At 35.0% G+C, this 15,753-nt stretch overlaps 6 non-coding genes across 6 annotated transcripts; 5 read left to right on the forward strand and 1 right to left on the reverse strand.

Annotated features, from left to right (window-relative positions):
- Positions 1–2,380: 2,380 nt before the first annotated feature.
- Positions 2,381–2,452, reverse strand: Trnah-gug. Its single transcript has one exon. It is a non-coding gene; the product is annotated as a tRNA-His (tRNA).
- Positions 2,453–14,901: 12,449 nt separating this feature from the next.
- On the forward strand, positions 14,902–15,020 carry LOC120633998. Its single transcript, XR_005659210.1, has one exon. It is a non-coding gene; the product is annotated as a 5S ribosomal RNA (ribosomal RNA).
- Positions 15,021–15,082: 62 nt separating this feature from the next.
- On the forward strand, positions 15,083–15,201 carry LOC120634024. The gene has a single exon (XR_005659230.1). It is a non-coding gene; the product is annotated as a 5S ribosomal RNA (ribosomal RNA).
- A 62-nt stretch (positions 15,202–15,263) lies between these two features.
- Positions 15,264–15,382, forward strand: LOC120634000. The gene has a single exon (XR_005659211.1). It is a non-coding gene; the product is annotated as a 5S ribosomal RNA (ribosomal RNA).
- Positions 15,383–15,444: 62 nt separating this feature from the next.
- Positions 15,445–15,563, forward strand: LOC120634008. The gene has a single exon (XR_005659219.1). It is a non-coding gene; the product is annotated as a 5S ribosomal RNA (ribosomal RNA).
- Positions 15,564–15,625: 62 nt separating this feature from the next.
- LOC120634010 lies at positions 15,626–15,744 on the forward strand. Its single transcript, XR_005659221.1, has one exon. It is a non-coding gene; the product is annotated as a 5S ribosomal RNA (ribosomal RNA).
- Positions 15,745–15,753: the final 9 nt, after the last annotated feature.

Genomic DNA, 15,753 nt, shown 5'->3' on the forward strand with positions numbered 1-15,753 from the left:
AAAAACTTTCATTCTACGACCCATCATGTCCAATTGGTCATAACGTACTGTTAAAAGCTATCAAAAGAATTTTCACATCCGGCTTATGCTTTCTGAGATTAATGCGTTCTAACAGACATAGCAAAAACAAACCCCTTGGCTTTATAATAAGAAGATATACATATATAATAATATGTACGCATGGTAAAAATAAACAACTCTCTGAAAGGTCGATATAATAAATCGAAATACAAATACTGTGGCAAAAAAATAATAATACTAAATATAAGTTAAAACCACTGACGAAAATAACAAAAGAAATATCTATCAATCAATTGATGGACATCTATTAAAATTCGGTGATCGGACGAGAACCGGTGTATTCAACATGGTATGGACGTTGGCGACGAAGTTGTCAAAATTAAGTCATATATTTTAATTAATATTTTCCTTACTGCTATTATAGGTATGAACAGCTTATTTTTATCAGATACTAGCGGACCCCAGCGCCATCTGTCAGGCTGATGTTTGAATCTAAACCATCCAGGGTGCCACCCAAACGGATACCAAAAAATTTTACCATACCATTCAAATCGGTCCAGCCGATTAGGAGTTCAGTGACCTGTGACATACAGACGCAAACAAGAAATATATATATATATATATAAAGATATTAGGTCAGTGCATATAAAACATTGAATTTAAGTTTTAAGCACTAATCCCTACTTCCCTACTAATATTATAAATATCAATGTAAGTTTGTTTGTTACGCTTTCACGCAAAAACTACTTAACCGATCCTCATGAAACTTTGTACTTTTTATCCCGACATTAAGCTCGATTCCTTTGGGAGAGGGGATGAAAGTGTTTGACGATTTTACACCATAACTCCGACAAATTATAACCGATTTAAATAATTATTTTTGTACTATAGAGGTTATAATATGTGTTTAATTTTGCCCAAACTGTGGTTGGAGATAGAGGACAGAACTCCTCAGCCCACAGCAGCAAACCCCTCATTTAAGGCTTAGCGATACTGAATACTTTAAATTTTTTTAGACAACAACTAAATTAAATGCCACAACAAAAAACAAAATCAAACGCAGACGAAGTCGCGGGCAACTGATAGTACAGAATATAAAATAATGTACAAAATTGATTAGTTTTAAATAAATAAAATGCATGGTAATTAATGTGACAGGCTCCCTTGTGCAGCTGTGAGTACTGTGCTGTTTAAATTTTGAGGTCCCGGGCCTCGGCCGTGGCTTCTTACCACCCTACCGACAAAGACTCGCAGCAAAGTTATGTAGGGTTCCGGTACGATGTGCGTAGAAAACGATTCGGGGTATGGTAAATATAACTGCCATATTACCTAACTGATTAGCCCGCTACCCTCTACGACTGCATCATCACACACCACCAGGTGACATTGTAGGGAAGGGCTAACTTGTAGTGGAATAGAAAAATAATATTTAATGATTTTACTCTACGCAAAATTGATGTAAATTTCTTTCATTTCTTTACACCGAAATGAAAATGACCTTTTGTATTATGATTAATATTCGAAAAATAGCAATTACCTTTTGCATTTTTAATTTTAATTCGATATTGTATATTATTAATTTTCTTTTCTCTCATTTTGTAATTTTAAATGTTAGCTTAGCTCAGCCTGAAATAAAGAGATTATTATTAATATTATAGTTACTTACAATATCAAAAATTAAACGGTGATAGCCCAGTGGATAGGACTTCGACTTAACTTTCGGGGGCCGAGTTCGAATCCCAGCACGCACCTCTAACTTTTCTAAGGTATGGCAATTAATATATCACTTGCTTCAACGGTGTAGGAAAAGATCGTTGCCCTATCGTTAGTAACAAAAAAAAAAAGAAATATCTATGAAATCATAGGCTTAAGCCACCGAAAAAATAATTCAAAGACCCAAATCGCTCAGCTGCGTGGTTTATTCACATTATGCAACGCAAAGTCAGCGGCTAACTTTGCATATAAAAAAAACGTAAACAAAACCAGTAACTAAATCTTTTTTCGAATTCATACCCGTACGAAGCCAGGGCGGATGGCTAGTCGAATTACACCACCATAGCTTAAAACAGTATTATTTCATTACTGTACCCATACTTGTTTTTGAATTATTATAAGGGTACCAAGATGGTGTTACATTCGTAAAACATAATATGAAAATTTTAAATAAAAATTATTTTGACTGCTCTTAACGATGTAGTAAGCACACTTTATCTGCACTTTGTGTATATCACTCTGAACTAAATGTTATCAAGATACTATAGGGACAATAAATTTGTCACTGTTTATTTTAAAAAGTATAAAAACACCCATAAAACAAAAAAAAAAGCAAAATATACTCCGCCGTAACAGTGACATTCACTGCCGTGACCAGGATTCGAACCTGGGTTACTACGGCCACAACGTAGGGTCCTAACCACTAGACGATCACGGCTATCGGAGCGGTACGGTAAGCGGCGAAAATACTGTACAATCTCTATAGCATGTGATCCCCACTACTATAGCTATCTCTTTCATAATATTGATAATGTTTCGATATAGAATATTATAAATACTTACCTACTGAGTAGACATTATTTTTATTTAGGGCAGCAAAGTGTTCAAAATTCGGCCGATTGTAGCATACTCTATGACTTTCTGCACTCCTCTTCATCTAATATATTTAAACAAGCAACTCTCATAAATTAATTTTGGGGTCTACCCATGAAAATTAAGTGTATTTAAGCACTACAAAAAAAACACCCATCGAATCAGGTTTGCCTAGGTTCTAAAGTTTTACTAGGTAGATACACATTATATGCTGGCCTATCTCACGTCTATGCTTTATATTGACTATGCTAAAAAGAAGTAATTTTTTTTTACAGCTTCCAGACCTTATGTGTTTAAATAATAACATTTGTTTTTTTATATAAAATGGATTACACAACTATCTGAGAACAAAAACTTTTCAACTGAAACTTAAACCGAGTATGCAATCACTGTTTTTTATTTTTAACTGACATACCTGCACTCAAGCATTCAATCAATAAGTAACTTACCCAGATGTGTTTTTATTTTTGGCCGACAGGTAATCAAACCTAGGTTTTATACTCGTAATACATAGTGCACACAACTTAATTCAATCCATTTACTCGTAGGTGCGTACCTACAGGTTTAAATATTCAATTAAATGAAATCCAACCAAACTGTTTTAACAAAACAAAAAAGAAAAACATTTCCTAAATTACGAATTCGATTTAATATTTGATTGATTAAGATCAACAAAGAAAAATGAGTTTCAATTTGTATGTAGTAGAGTTGGTTTCAGCCCAAAACTTTATAAACAAGAATAAATACAATACGATTACCTACTTATGTCGTGTAACAATTTGTTATAGTCAGGTACTTAATTTAACTACGGAACCAATTTATGACACGTAAACATACAAACAAGTTAAATACGTAGGAACACGGTAACTTTTGTCTCAAATTGGTGACACAGGCTATAAATTATTCATTGGTAAAAATAAATAAAAACTTCAACAAAATATTTTCTAATTCGGTGTATAAGCAACATCCTACCACAAATGTAAAAGACACTTAGCGGCAAGGATGAAACCCTTTTCAGCCAGCGGACTGTCCAGACAAACACAAAATAGAATTAAATAGGTAAAAGGCTAAAAAAAACAAATACCTACTATAACAAAATATTCAGCAAGGGTATTTTAGTGCCTCACCCGAATTAAATTATGTATGACGTATCACAAACGTCAAACAGTCTGAGATGTAAACTACCGTTATAAATAAAGGCAGCAAAATTTATCGAAAACCATTGCTTCTCTTTACCTATCACAGCGGGATGGTTATGGGCCAAAGTTGAGAAGCTAAAACATCCTATAACCAACGCTTTTTTGCGTCTCCATAAACTTTATTCAGCACTTACTACTAATAATAATAAAGATCATATTACAGAAGCAGGGAAAATACCTGATGGAAATAAAACAGATTCTTTACCAAATTAACTTTGCGTTTCCGAAACTGTTTCCAACGTTCTTATAGTTAATATTTAAAGAGGTCATATTAAAGAAGCAGATGATGAAACTAACGGTAAATATAAAGTTTTAGTGATATAATGTGTATCATTTATAACGTATTGTGTTTTGATTGTACACGTCACTGCAGACTAGTAATGTTCGATGGATGGCACTCGTATGAGAATAGGAAATGGTTATGTCCTGAGATCTACGACGAAGTTTTGAAATGTCCAAATGGCTGGGTGTTATCGCTACGTTAAGTCAGTTTATTGTCTTTGTATCGGTATTCAAGCGTTGCCAAATCTAGGGGTTTTAACTGCATTGGTACTTTAGATAGGTTTATTCCTAAATGTAAGAAACTTGATGTATCAAGAGTTATTGAAGAAACGTTTTCAAGTGTTTTTTATAAGTTTGTCACTGTAAATCATCAAGATACCTAGCTTTCTATATACTTCTGATGACGGTATGGGCTCTTCTTGCTCCACACTTACCGTTCTATCTATTATTAATCCTTAATCTTTGGTAATAGTTACAATCTAATTTTATTATGTCCTGGTGATAATAATAAATTTTTGCAACAAACGCCTTATAACACATCGCAATTTTATTTTTATATTTGTAGGATTAGGTATATAAAAGAATAGGATTAGTTATAAAACTAAAAATAGGTAAAATAAAATTAATTAAAGTAAAAGATTAGATTAGTTGATGGTATGACGCTCATACCTTGGAGGCTTGGAAGGTCACTTCTGTGGGATGCAACTTGTGTTGATACCCTAGCTGCATCACACATCCAGGCCACTTCGTCAATGGTAGGTGCGGCTGCTTCCAGTGCCGAGCAGGCCAAGAGGCGTAAATATGAAAACCTGGATAGCAGCTTCATTTTTGTGCCTTTTGGTGTAGAGACTTTGGGACCGTGAGGTCCGGAGGCAAGAGCCCTTTTCAAAGAATTATCGAAAAGGGTTATCGAGTCTACCGGTGATCCTAGAGCGGGCAGTTACCTTGGCCAACGAATTAGTTTGGCCATCCAGAGGGGAAATGCTGCCAGCATCTTAGGAACTGTGCCTCGCTGCGGTGGTTTCGAGGACGTTTTAGATTTTATTTAGTTTTTAAATAGTTTATTTTAGGTTATAGTTATGTTTTATTTAAGTCTCATAATATATTAAATCGTTTATTTCTCTCCGTTAAAGTAAAGCAATAATCGAGTAAGAACAATTTATTGATTTTTTTATTATGATCAATATAAAAATGCATAGTGTAACAATAATTCGTTAACATTGTTACTGCCAACATAAAAGTTCTATTTTATTGATCAACAATAATCTTATATCTATAAACGAGCAATTCTTGTATATAAGTATATAATTGGAATCTCGGAATCGGCTCCAACGATTTCCATAGGGCGATAAATCGATCTAGCTAGGATTCATTTTTACAAAATGTAATTTTATTTGTTTTTTCCGGTAATAACCGATTTGGTGCAACGAAGTTGCACGGGTCAGCTAGTTTTATCAATGCACGCATTCCTAAAAGTGCATTTCTGAGCAAAATGCTACTTTAAAACTACATATTATTTATTATTAATTATTAATTTTATCACAACCTTTGATAATAAGAGTGGACGCGATATCAAGCTAAATTAGCTATTTTCTTAAAGTTAAAGAAACTAACTATTTTTTTTGTAAAAAAATACAAGAATATGAATTAAGCTTTCGATGCATTTAGCAATTGTATACTTCACGAATTGTATGTATATATATTTTAATACTGATAAAAGACTCCCCTATGAAAAGTTTTTTATTAAAAAGATTTCATACTCACTGACGGCTCTTGCATTGTGGAATCACCAACAAAGGACCACAATCCACAACCTTGGATTAACAACCGTATTTATTTGGGCGATTCAATTTTTGATATCGGTTAAATTTTGGCACCGAATCCTATAGAAAATACACCCCTCGAAGCGAACGAAGCAAGTATCATTTTAGATCAAACACGTGATAACGGTCATAAGAACACCCCTATTATTTGATACAATAAAAGTGAAGTGTCGACATATTCCGCATTCTACTGCGAAATTACTGGTAGGATGATTGACCAAGCTGATGCTAGATGCGAAAACTAAACTGAACTCTATATTTGAAAAGATAAGCTATAGATTTGTGTGACATTTGAGGAGATTGATGAAAGATTTTGGGGTGACAGCGTGTCTGTACCGCGATATCACTAGCAATGTAAAGGTCGGTAGGCAGCCAGATACGCACTAATGGTGATTGAGAAAAATATTGCTCTCGTATACAGGTCCCGGATAACTCGTGGATGTCTTCATGAATATTGAAGATCTATCTTCGATATTTTATTTGATTGCGCTTTCTGAGCCAGTATGTAGTGCGTTAATGGAGGTCGTAAACTAGGACGTAATATGTTTCCTTTTGTATTAGAAAATAAGATGAAAATAATACTTTCTGTTTTATACTTGTATGTGAATGACCCAGTATTATTGTATTTGTATTTGTATTTGAATAAATTAAATATTAGTTATAATTTTGAAAATATAATAAAGAAGTTTTAAGATAACCAATAATTTTTTCTTGGACAGCTGAATTAACACAATAATAAAATTAATATACAATTAGCATTCTGATTTAGACTACGTGTCAAAAAATAACAAAAACCATACAGCAAAATACCTTAATATTTCAACACAACTCATCCATACAACTATGACACAGAACATTAATCGTCGAATAATACCTTTGGATTATTAATATTCCATTAACTGCCTGAAACACACTCATATAATAACTGCGAAGAATTATCCTATGTACCTAACATAGGAATATTGTCATAAAAGCAAAAAGGCCTTAATATTTCTACACAGCTCATCCATATATGACACAAAACATTAACCATCGAAGAAAACCCTTGGATTATTATTATTCAATCGACTAGCTTAAACACACAAATATGAAAAAATGTTTCAAATAACAAAAATCACTTGCTGATATAATTGCCAAGAATAGGTACATAACAATATTGTCATACAGCAAAAAGGGCCTTAATATTTCGACACAGCTCATCCATATATGACACAAAACATTAATCGTTGAAGATTACCCTTGGATTATTAATATTCAGTCAACTAGCTGAAAGGGGTGAATACGTTAGGCCGACGCGTCGTATCCAGGAACGCGTGAACAATCTCGATAATTAATACGAGGAATTATATCAAAGAAGTAACCAGCGAATTATGTTAGGGTTAAAAACTGGAAGTATTTCATTACAAGGGATGAGATAATTAATAAAGTTAGCCAAATCCTGACTATTGGCAATTATCAGGTTCTGAAGAAAAATCAAAAGAATAAGGTAAAAAAACACAAAACCTACACTGATAATTCGATATTCAAATTCAAAATTCAATTATTTCAAGTTGGCCTACTATAAGCACTTTTGAAACGTCAAGTATGTCTGTTTGTAGTGACTGTACCACCGCCGCGACCGGTTCGTAAGGCACATTCTACCGCAAAGAAGCCGGCAAGAAAATCTGCAGTTGCTCTTTTCCAACATCATTTTACAATTTAACAAACATTGCTCTGTCTTGTGTGAGGTGAAAGTGAAGCGGCTTGCTTCCAGGCAACAATGTCATTAAAAAAATCGTCAATAGTATAGTAACCTCGATATATTAAATGTGTTTTTATACATTACTAGCTGTTGCCCGCGACTTCGTCTGCGTTTTATTTTGTTTTTTGATGTGGCAATCAATTTTGTTGTAATTCTAAAAAAAATTAAAGTATTCAGGATCGCTAAGCCTTAAATAAGGGGTTTGCTGCTGTCCGCTTAGGAGTTATGTCCTCTATCTTCAATCACATTCATCTATACAGTTTGGGCATAATTAAAAACATATTATAACCTTTATAGTACAAAAATAATTATTTTAATCTGAGTTTCGTTGTAAAATCGTCAAACACTTTCATCCCCTCTCTCAAAGGAACCGAGCTTAATGTCGGGATAAAAAGTATCCTATATTACTTCTAACACTTCCAAAAATATGTGTACAAAGTTTTATAAGGATCGGTTAAGCAGTTTTTGCGTGAAAGCGTAACAAACAAACTTACATTGACATTTATAATATTAGTAGGGATAGGGATTTAAACTTATGTAATGGTATATCTAATATTACCTGTTTGTCTGGGTGTTTATATGTATATTATAAGTATTTATGTATATATTATTGATTAAAAAATATTCATTAGTGATCTTAGTACCCACAACACAAGCTACGCTTACTTTGGGGCTAGATGGCGATGTGTGTATTGTCGTAATATATTTATTTATTTACCTTAGATGTCAATGGCGTGCACTGGGTTTCTTACCAGGGTATGCATAAAGCAGGAAAATTGCATAAAATGGCAAAAATCCTCCTCATATAACAATTATATATAAATTATTGGTATATAATCTACCCGACAAAGGATTTCTGTACTTTCCTAAGACGATAGGTAGGTATGCTGATATCACTAATTAATGACCGTTTCTAGTATGTCGATTGTTTATATCCACTTTTTTTTTATAAAGATCAAAGTTTGAAAATTGTTATAAATATATTACGAAGCTACAGTAAACATACCTATTTCTTGATTTTTTTCTCAGTAAAGATGAGCGAACCGTCAAGTTCGGTCATCTTTACCAAGAAAAAAATCTCTTTCTATTTGGGTTGGTAAACTTGACGATTTTGTGCAGCCAAGTACGCTGCTAGAAAAAGAATTTTGGAATAAAACAAGAAAATACTGAGATACAAACAGATCAGTAATTTATACATGAAACCACATTCACAATCAAGTTGAACTGCTGCACTTTCTTCGATTGAGGTTCGTTTGTATCAAAGTAAAACCAATCTTTAAACTAGCAAGGTGTTTTAGTAATTATAACTACCTAGCTCCCGTACTACGGGATTGTCTGCACAAATCACAACTGCCCATTGTTTTCTTATACAGAAACGTGAAGAGTGTAACTGGCATAATGCTTCAAAGTTTTGTAAACATCTACGATCAACAATCATTATTATTACTTTAAATAAATTTTAATAAATTTAAATTAATAATAAATAGTGTGAATAAAAAAAAAATATTTTATTGTAAAAAAGCGATGGTGTCAATAGTTATAAATATTTTATTGATAGATATGAGTAGAGTGATTATTATGTTGATAATATCTTAAAAAGCACCTCACTGTGAAAGCGCCATCTGTTGGTAACGCCATAGGTTTTTAAACGCTTTATTTACATTTGGGTCTAGATGGCGCTGTAGTAATTGTAATTAATAGTTCGAAAAAACTAAAAATCTTATTTTTTATATTGAAAACTGGAATAATCTTCTCAGATTAGTGTATTCTTATCGGTCCTCGATATGTCTACAAAGTTTGAAATAAATCTGACCGTTCAAAGTGGGAAAAAGGATCATAACACAGTTTGTGTTATTATTTAGTGGTGTAGTGTTATCGCGATCGCTATAACAAAATTGCCTGCTCTTGCTCTTTTCCTTTCTCATTTATTTTTTGCACAAAAAGTTTTAAAGGGTTCAGACTAAAACCTTGAAGCAAATGCTTTAAACTAGTTTTTAGTTTTTATTTATTAGTTTAGCAAATAATAACATTTAAGCTCTTATATAAATCCCTATTTCACTGCTAGCGTAGCTTTACTGAAGGTAAATAATGTACCAACTTGACTAATTAAGATTTGTACTTGTATCAGGCCCTAGTCGAAACACGTACGCCCGATTGAAACAGAACATGGTCTGGTGTGAATTCTGAGTATACAAACCAGGACATGCGGTATGTAATTATCTTACAAGGCTCCATCTGGAAGCTTTCTCAAGCTAAACATATTTTATTTATTCAATTGCACGTTATCCATTGGCTTTAATCTGAGCGTCTATGCAGGCCAAGATGGTAACGCTAACTTGTAAGCAGTTATAATAAACCCATACAACGCAACGTCGTACCTAAACACTTAATCTCTTGGCACGTCTTTGTCGGTAGGGTGGTAACTAGCCACGGCCTAAACCTCGCAGCAGACGACACCAGAGTCATCGTATCAACCCATTACCGGCCCACTACAGGTCACGGGGCTCCTCCCACAATGAGAAGGGGTTAAGGCCGTAGTCCACCACGCTGGCCCAGTGCGGAATGGTGGACACACCTTTGAGAACATTCAGTCATGCAGGTTTCCTCACGATTTTTTCCTTCACCGTTGAAGCAAGGGATATTTGAATTACTTAAAACGCACATAACTTAGAAAAGTTGAAGGTGCGTGATGGGATTCGAACTCGGCCCTCCGAAAGTGAAGTCGAGTTCCTTCCCACTAGGCTAACATCGCTTAGGAGAAGGTTTAGAAATAAGCAATTTCCAAATTTGGGGTTCCGGGGTTCGAACTTGGGACCACTCATTTCAAACCACAGCGCTCATGGCTGTGCCAGGTCCAATCCAAAAGACACACAACTTAGTGGTATTGAACCAAAACAAAATAATTTGTTAAATTCAAAACGTAGTAAGAACGGAGTGCCTACTGTGAAATTTTCTACCTATGTTTACTTATAAGATCGCTACGATTTATATGGTATCGAGACAGCGCCATCTAGTGATTGTACGGCTTCCCAGTATTTTAACTAGGTGGCGGCGGCGCGCCTTCGATACCATATAAATCGTAGTAAACTTTCACGCATCGAATGTGTAAACGTAAATATATAATCTCACACTTGGCACTCAGAAGGAGTTCTTAAGAGCATCGTTTAAGTTGAGGTTTATTTTCTTCTATAATTTTTGGTTTGAGCATTTGTACGTGAATTAAAAGTTGAAAGTAAATCTCTCTCAGATTTTGTTTTTGTATTTTCTTACTCTCCTTTTGATTTATGTGGCTTTTAGCGAGTTCAGCTCTCCGTCAATAAGTTTAGAACTTTGAAATAATAAATTATGTGGAAATTACTGACTTTTTGGAATTTAAACGGTTTTATTGAGGTTCTCTAATTTATATAAAATTATTTAAAGGTTTTGTTTGGTACTCTCATTCACAAAGAACATACAAATTTTATTTGTTTGAATTTTTTATTTTTTATTAAAACTAAACGATTTTCGTAGTATACTCTCAAAGGGTAGGTACTTTACTCGTTCTTCATTTATTTTGTATCGGACAAAATATAAAAATAGTGGGTCAATAAAAAGAAAAGTTAACAGAATCTTCAAAATTGGACCGTCAGAATTATGGTCAAGAATAACATATCCACAGAATAAGGAACAAACAGAAACCGTGTACACGACTAATATTGAAACATCAAAAAACCACTGCACTTTAGAATGGTTTCCCGAACAAACGGCTAGTCACTTTATACAATTTACCAGACAGTAATTACTTTACCTATGATCTAAATGTTCCAGAAAATGGGAAAATAAGAAAAAAATGGTGAGCTAGCAATATTACACTGTTATTGGACACAATGCAGTGCATACAATAATGGCTGAATGAGGATCCTGTATGTTCTTAGTTCAATGAACTTATCCTCTTTTCGCTATGAAGAAATAGATTATTCTCAGATGAAGGGCCTACTATAAAAGCTATCGGTGCGATTATTAATAGTTATCTCAGATTTGTGCAACTCAGCATTCTAATGAAAAACCCACCTTCGTATAACAATATTGCACTTCTTTTTATATAAACATTATAGGGGTGCCAAACCAAATCCTCAACATTTTTATTTCCCTTTTAAACGTAATCTAATTAGAAACATAATACGAGCACTTCACTTTACCAAAATAAGCGGTCCAAATTGGTGTCGTTTTTCCGAACCCCATTTGAAATTCGAGGTATCGTTGATAACTAAAACATGTCGCGGGATGAAATGCTTGTACAATGGAAACAAATCGAAAGATATTCAATAATTATTTCATTAGAATAGTTTTACTACGGAGCTATTTTAATTTAAAACATAATAAAAGATTAATTTTTAAAATTGCATACTGTCACCCGAACTTAATTTAGTACATTTCTAAATATAATTATTCTACGTTCGCGTTTGCACTTTGCGCGCTAATCTTTCGTCGGTCGGAACCTTCACTTGCACTATGGATTTTTATGGTGCAAATGTAGTTGCAAATTAGTTATAAGTTTATTACTTTACTCAAGAATTAAACTTCTAACTTCTTAAAATGTTTCGCCTCTGGATACTGATGTTATAATCGCACGAAATAATTGTAGTGCAGGTCTTTTAAGAGCGTCATTAATACGACAAAAATCGCCTCCTTGCCTTACTAAGGTGAACGATACTGACAAAAGAAAAATGGGGCTTTTTTATAAGTGGCCTAATTTTCATGGTCATTTACGGCCTGATTTCAAACAAAAAGTTAACTTAACTTACAATTTTCTTAGAGTAACCCTCTAATTACATAAGTGTTACGTTAAGTGGCTTTAAGGTGTAAAGGGATTTTATCATTTTATATGTAAGAGATCCCTATCCCTACTAATATTATAAATGTCAATGTAAGTTTGTTTGTTACGCTTTCACGCGAAAACTACTTAACCGATCTTCATGAAACTTTTTATACATATTCTTGAAGGTATTAGAAATAACATAGTACTTTTACTTTTCATTGAAAAAAAAAATTACGTAAGATAAAAAAATCTCAAAATCTCATATATATGACTATAGGTGTAGACTATGTAGCACTACGCTGCCTCCTAAAATAACGCGTGCGAAGCCTCAAGACACATCTAGTCTTACATAAGTCCATAAGTTATAGTTACATAAGTACATAAGTCCGTATACGTTAAAGTTACATAAGTACATAAGTCCATAAGTGTCACAGATGTAACGATAGCCTAAGAATAAACTACTGATAGACGTCTTGATTTTATAGAGCCAGTTAAAGGGCCTTCTACAATTTTGAATTAATCTAGTGACTTTGATTGTCCTATATAATTGGGAGGGCATATCCAGAAGCTTGAACAGTTTTATCGCTGTAATAGATATTTATCGCTGTATCTAAAGCAATAGGACTTCATGTCCTAGAGACTAACTAGTCTTTGGACACGTTTCTCGTGACTGAGTCCCCGATGAGGTCGCTGTCACGTCATGTGGGAGTATTATCTAGAGCGCGGGTGGTGATTTTTACGTCACCACCGTTGCCATTGATGACCACCCTTTGATGCGTTGCTAGTGATGATCGGAGAAGCTTCAACTGAGCTGTTTAGCCAGTGTCTATTCGTGAATTCACTTGAACGAACTTGAAACAAATTTAAAGCTAGTACTTATATTAGATGATTATGTTACAAGGGCATAAAACAATGCATTTTATTCAAGTTATAATGGACGGAATCAACCTTCGTTTTTATTTTTTGTCTTTGCTGCCAGATGCTGGTAGATATGTAAATTAATAAGACCTCAAGGGATACATTAATATTTACCAGCAAATGACGAAAACATTTTAATGAACTAGATAAAAAAGAAAATTAAAAATAAGTGTTTAAATACTCTTTGGATCAAAAAAAAACTTTACACGAAAGTAAGGCTTTATAATCAAAAAAATTAGTATCCAAAGATGAAAAGTCAATTATAACTATAAACTTTATGCAAATGTGCATACAATTGTGTTTTAGTCCGCTAACACTTAGCCTTGAGAAGTGAAACAGAAGTATTCTGAGTTCATAGGGTCCTAAATACACAGTGATTTTATATTTTGAGCCTAAAAGTACTTCCAACTTTTTTTTTAATATATCGTAATAAAACATTAAATTTCTACAAAAACATACCTAACTCCCTGTCCTGAACATTTCGGAGCCGTCAGAGGGTGAATACATTACGGATTCCAATTTGAAAATTGTCAGACCCAATATCGCTTTCGACAATCGCACTGTAATGAAGTTAGTGTGCGATTATTTCCAATTAGTTATATGATAAACAATTTGACATTGGATTCTGGGGGTTTTTATTAATTCCGACCTCCCTGACTCAGCGTCCAGCGCTGTGGTTTTAAGTTGGAAGTACCAAGTTCGATCCCGCGAGAAATTCCTAACTTGCCCCAAGTTAGGAATTTCTGAATTTTCTTTGCTCTGGTCCGGTGGGAGGCTTCGGTCGCGGCTTGCTACCCTACCGACAAAGACGTGCCTATATCGCGTAAAGATCGATTAGGGGTAAAGATTTAGAATAACTGCTTTACCCTTAACAAATTAGCCCGTTACCATCTTAGACTGTATCAACACTTACCAAAAGGTAAGATTGCAGTCAAGGGCCAACTTAAGAGGAATTTAAAAAAAAGAAAGATTGATATGATTGCTACATTCGTTATCATGCTATACTAACGCTACGAAGGTACGCATGCAGCATGCAGCAAGAAGATTGCATCAAATGGCAAAAATCCTCCTCCTATACAACTTATATATCAATTTTAGGGTAGGCATTGCTTTTGTGCATGTATGAATTGCACGTGCGACAACCGACGCGACGAAGCCGTGTATAAGAATCTCACTTACCGATTACAACAGTAAGTACCTACCTATAATTTACGCATTCGATATATTTGAGTGAGAAATCACGCACAACGAATCTAGTAAGTCAAGAGATTCGAAATACTAAATACTTTTTTTTAAAATGAAGTGAAGATCGTGCATTGATTTATTTTCAGTAGTGTTATCGGTGTTTTCTTTTCTTTATTTTCAGGAGTGATATCGCCAACGTCCATACCACGTTGAACACACCGGTTCTCGTCGGGCGCGGTCAGTACTTGGATGGGTGACCGCCTGGGAACACCGCGTGATGTTGGCTTTTTGTTTTATCTGTTCATTTGCATGGACTGTTTTCTTTTCTTTACTTTCAGGAGTGATATCGCCAACGTCCATACCACGTTGAACACACCGGTTCTCGTCCGATCACCGAAGTTAAGCAACGTCGGGCGCGGTCAGTACTTGGATGGGTGACCGCCTGGGAACACCGCGTGATGTTGGCTTTTTGTTTTATCTGTTCATTTGCATGCACTGTTTTCTTTTCTTTACTTTCAGGAGTGATATCGCCAACGTCCATACCACGTTGAACACACCGGTTCTCGTCCGATCACCGAAGTTAAGCAATGTCGGGCGCGGTCAGTACTTGGATGGGTGACCGCCTGGGAACACCGCGTGATGTTGGCTTTTTGTTTTACCCGTTCATTTGCATGTACTGTTTTGATTTCTTTATGTTCAGGACTGAAATGGCCAACGTCCATACCACGTTGAACACACCGGTTCTCGTCCGATCACCGAAGTTAAGCAATGTCGGGCGCGGTCAGTACTTGGATGGGTGACCGCCTGGGAACACCGCGTGATGTTGGCTTTTTGTTTTACCCGTTCATTTGCATGTACTGTTTTGATTTCTTTATGTTCAGGACTGAAATGGCCAACGTCCATACCACGTTGAATACACCGGTTCTCGTCCGATCACCGAAGTTAAGCAATGTCGGGCGCGGTCATTACTTGGATGGGTGACCGCCTGGGAACACCGCGTGATGTTGGCTGTTTGTTTTATCTGTTCATTTGCATGCACTGTTTTCTTTTCTTTATTTTCAGGAGTGATATCGCCAACGTCCATACCACGTTGAACACACCGGTTCTCGTCCGATCACCGAAGTTAAGCAACGTCGGGCGCGGTCAGTACTTGGATGGGTGACCGCCTGGGAACACCGCGTGATGTTGGCTTTTTGTTTT

This window comes from Pararge aegeria, chromosome 22 (assembly GCF_905163445.1).
Source record: "Pararge aegeria chromosome 22, ilParAegt1.1, whole genome shotgun sequence".
NCBI classification, from domain to species: domain Eukaryota; kingdom Metazoa; phylum Arthropoda; class Insecta; order Lepidoptera; family Nymphalidae; genus Pararge; species Pararge aegeria.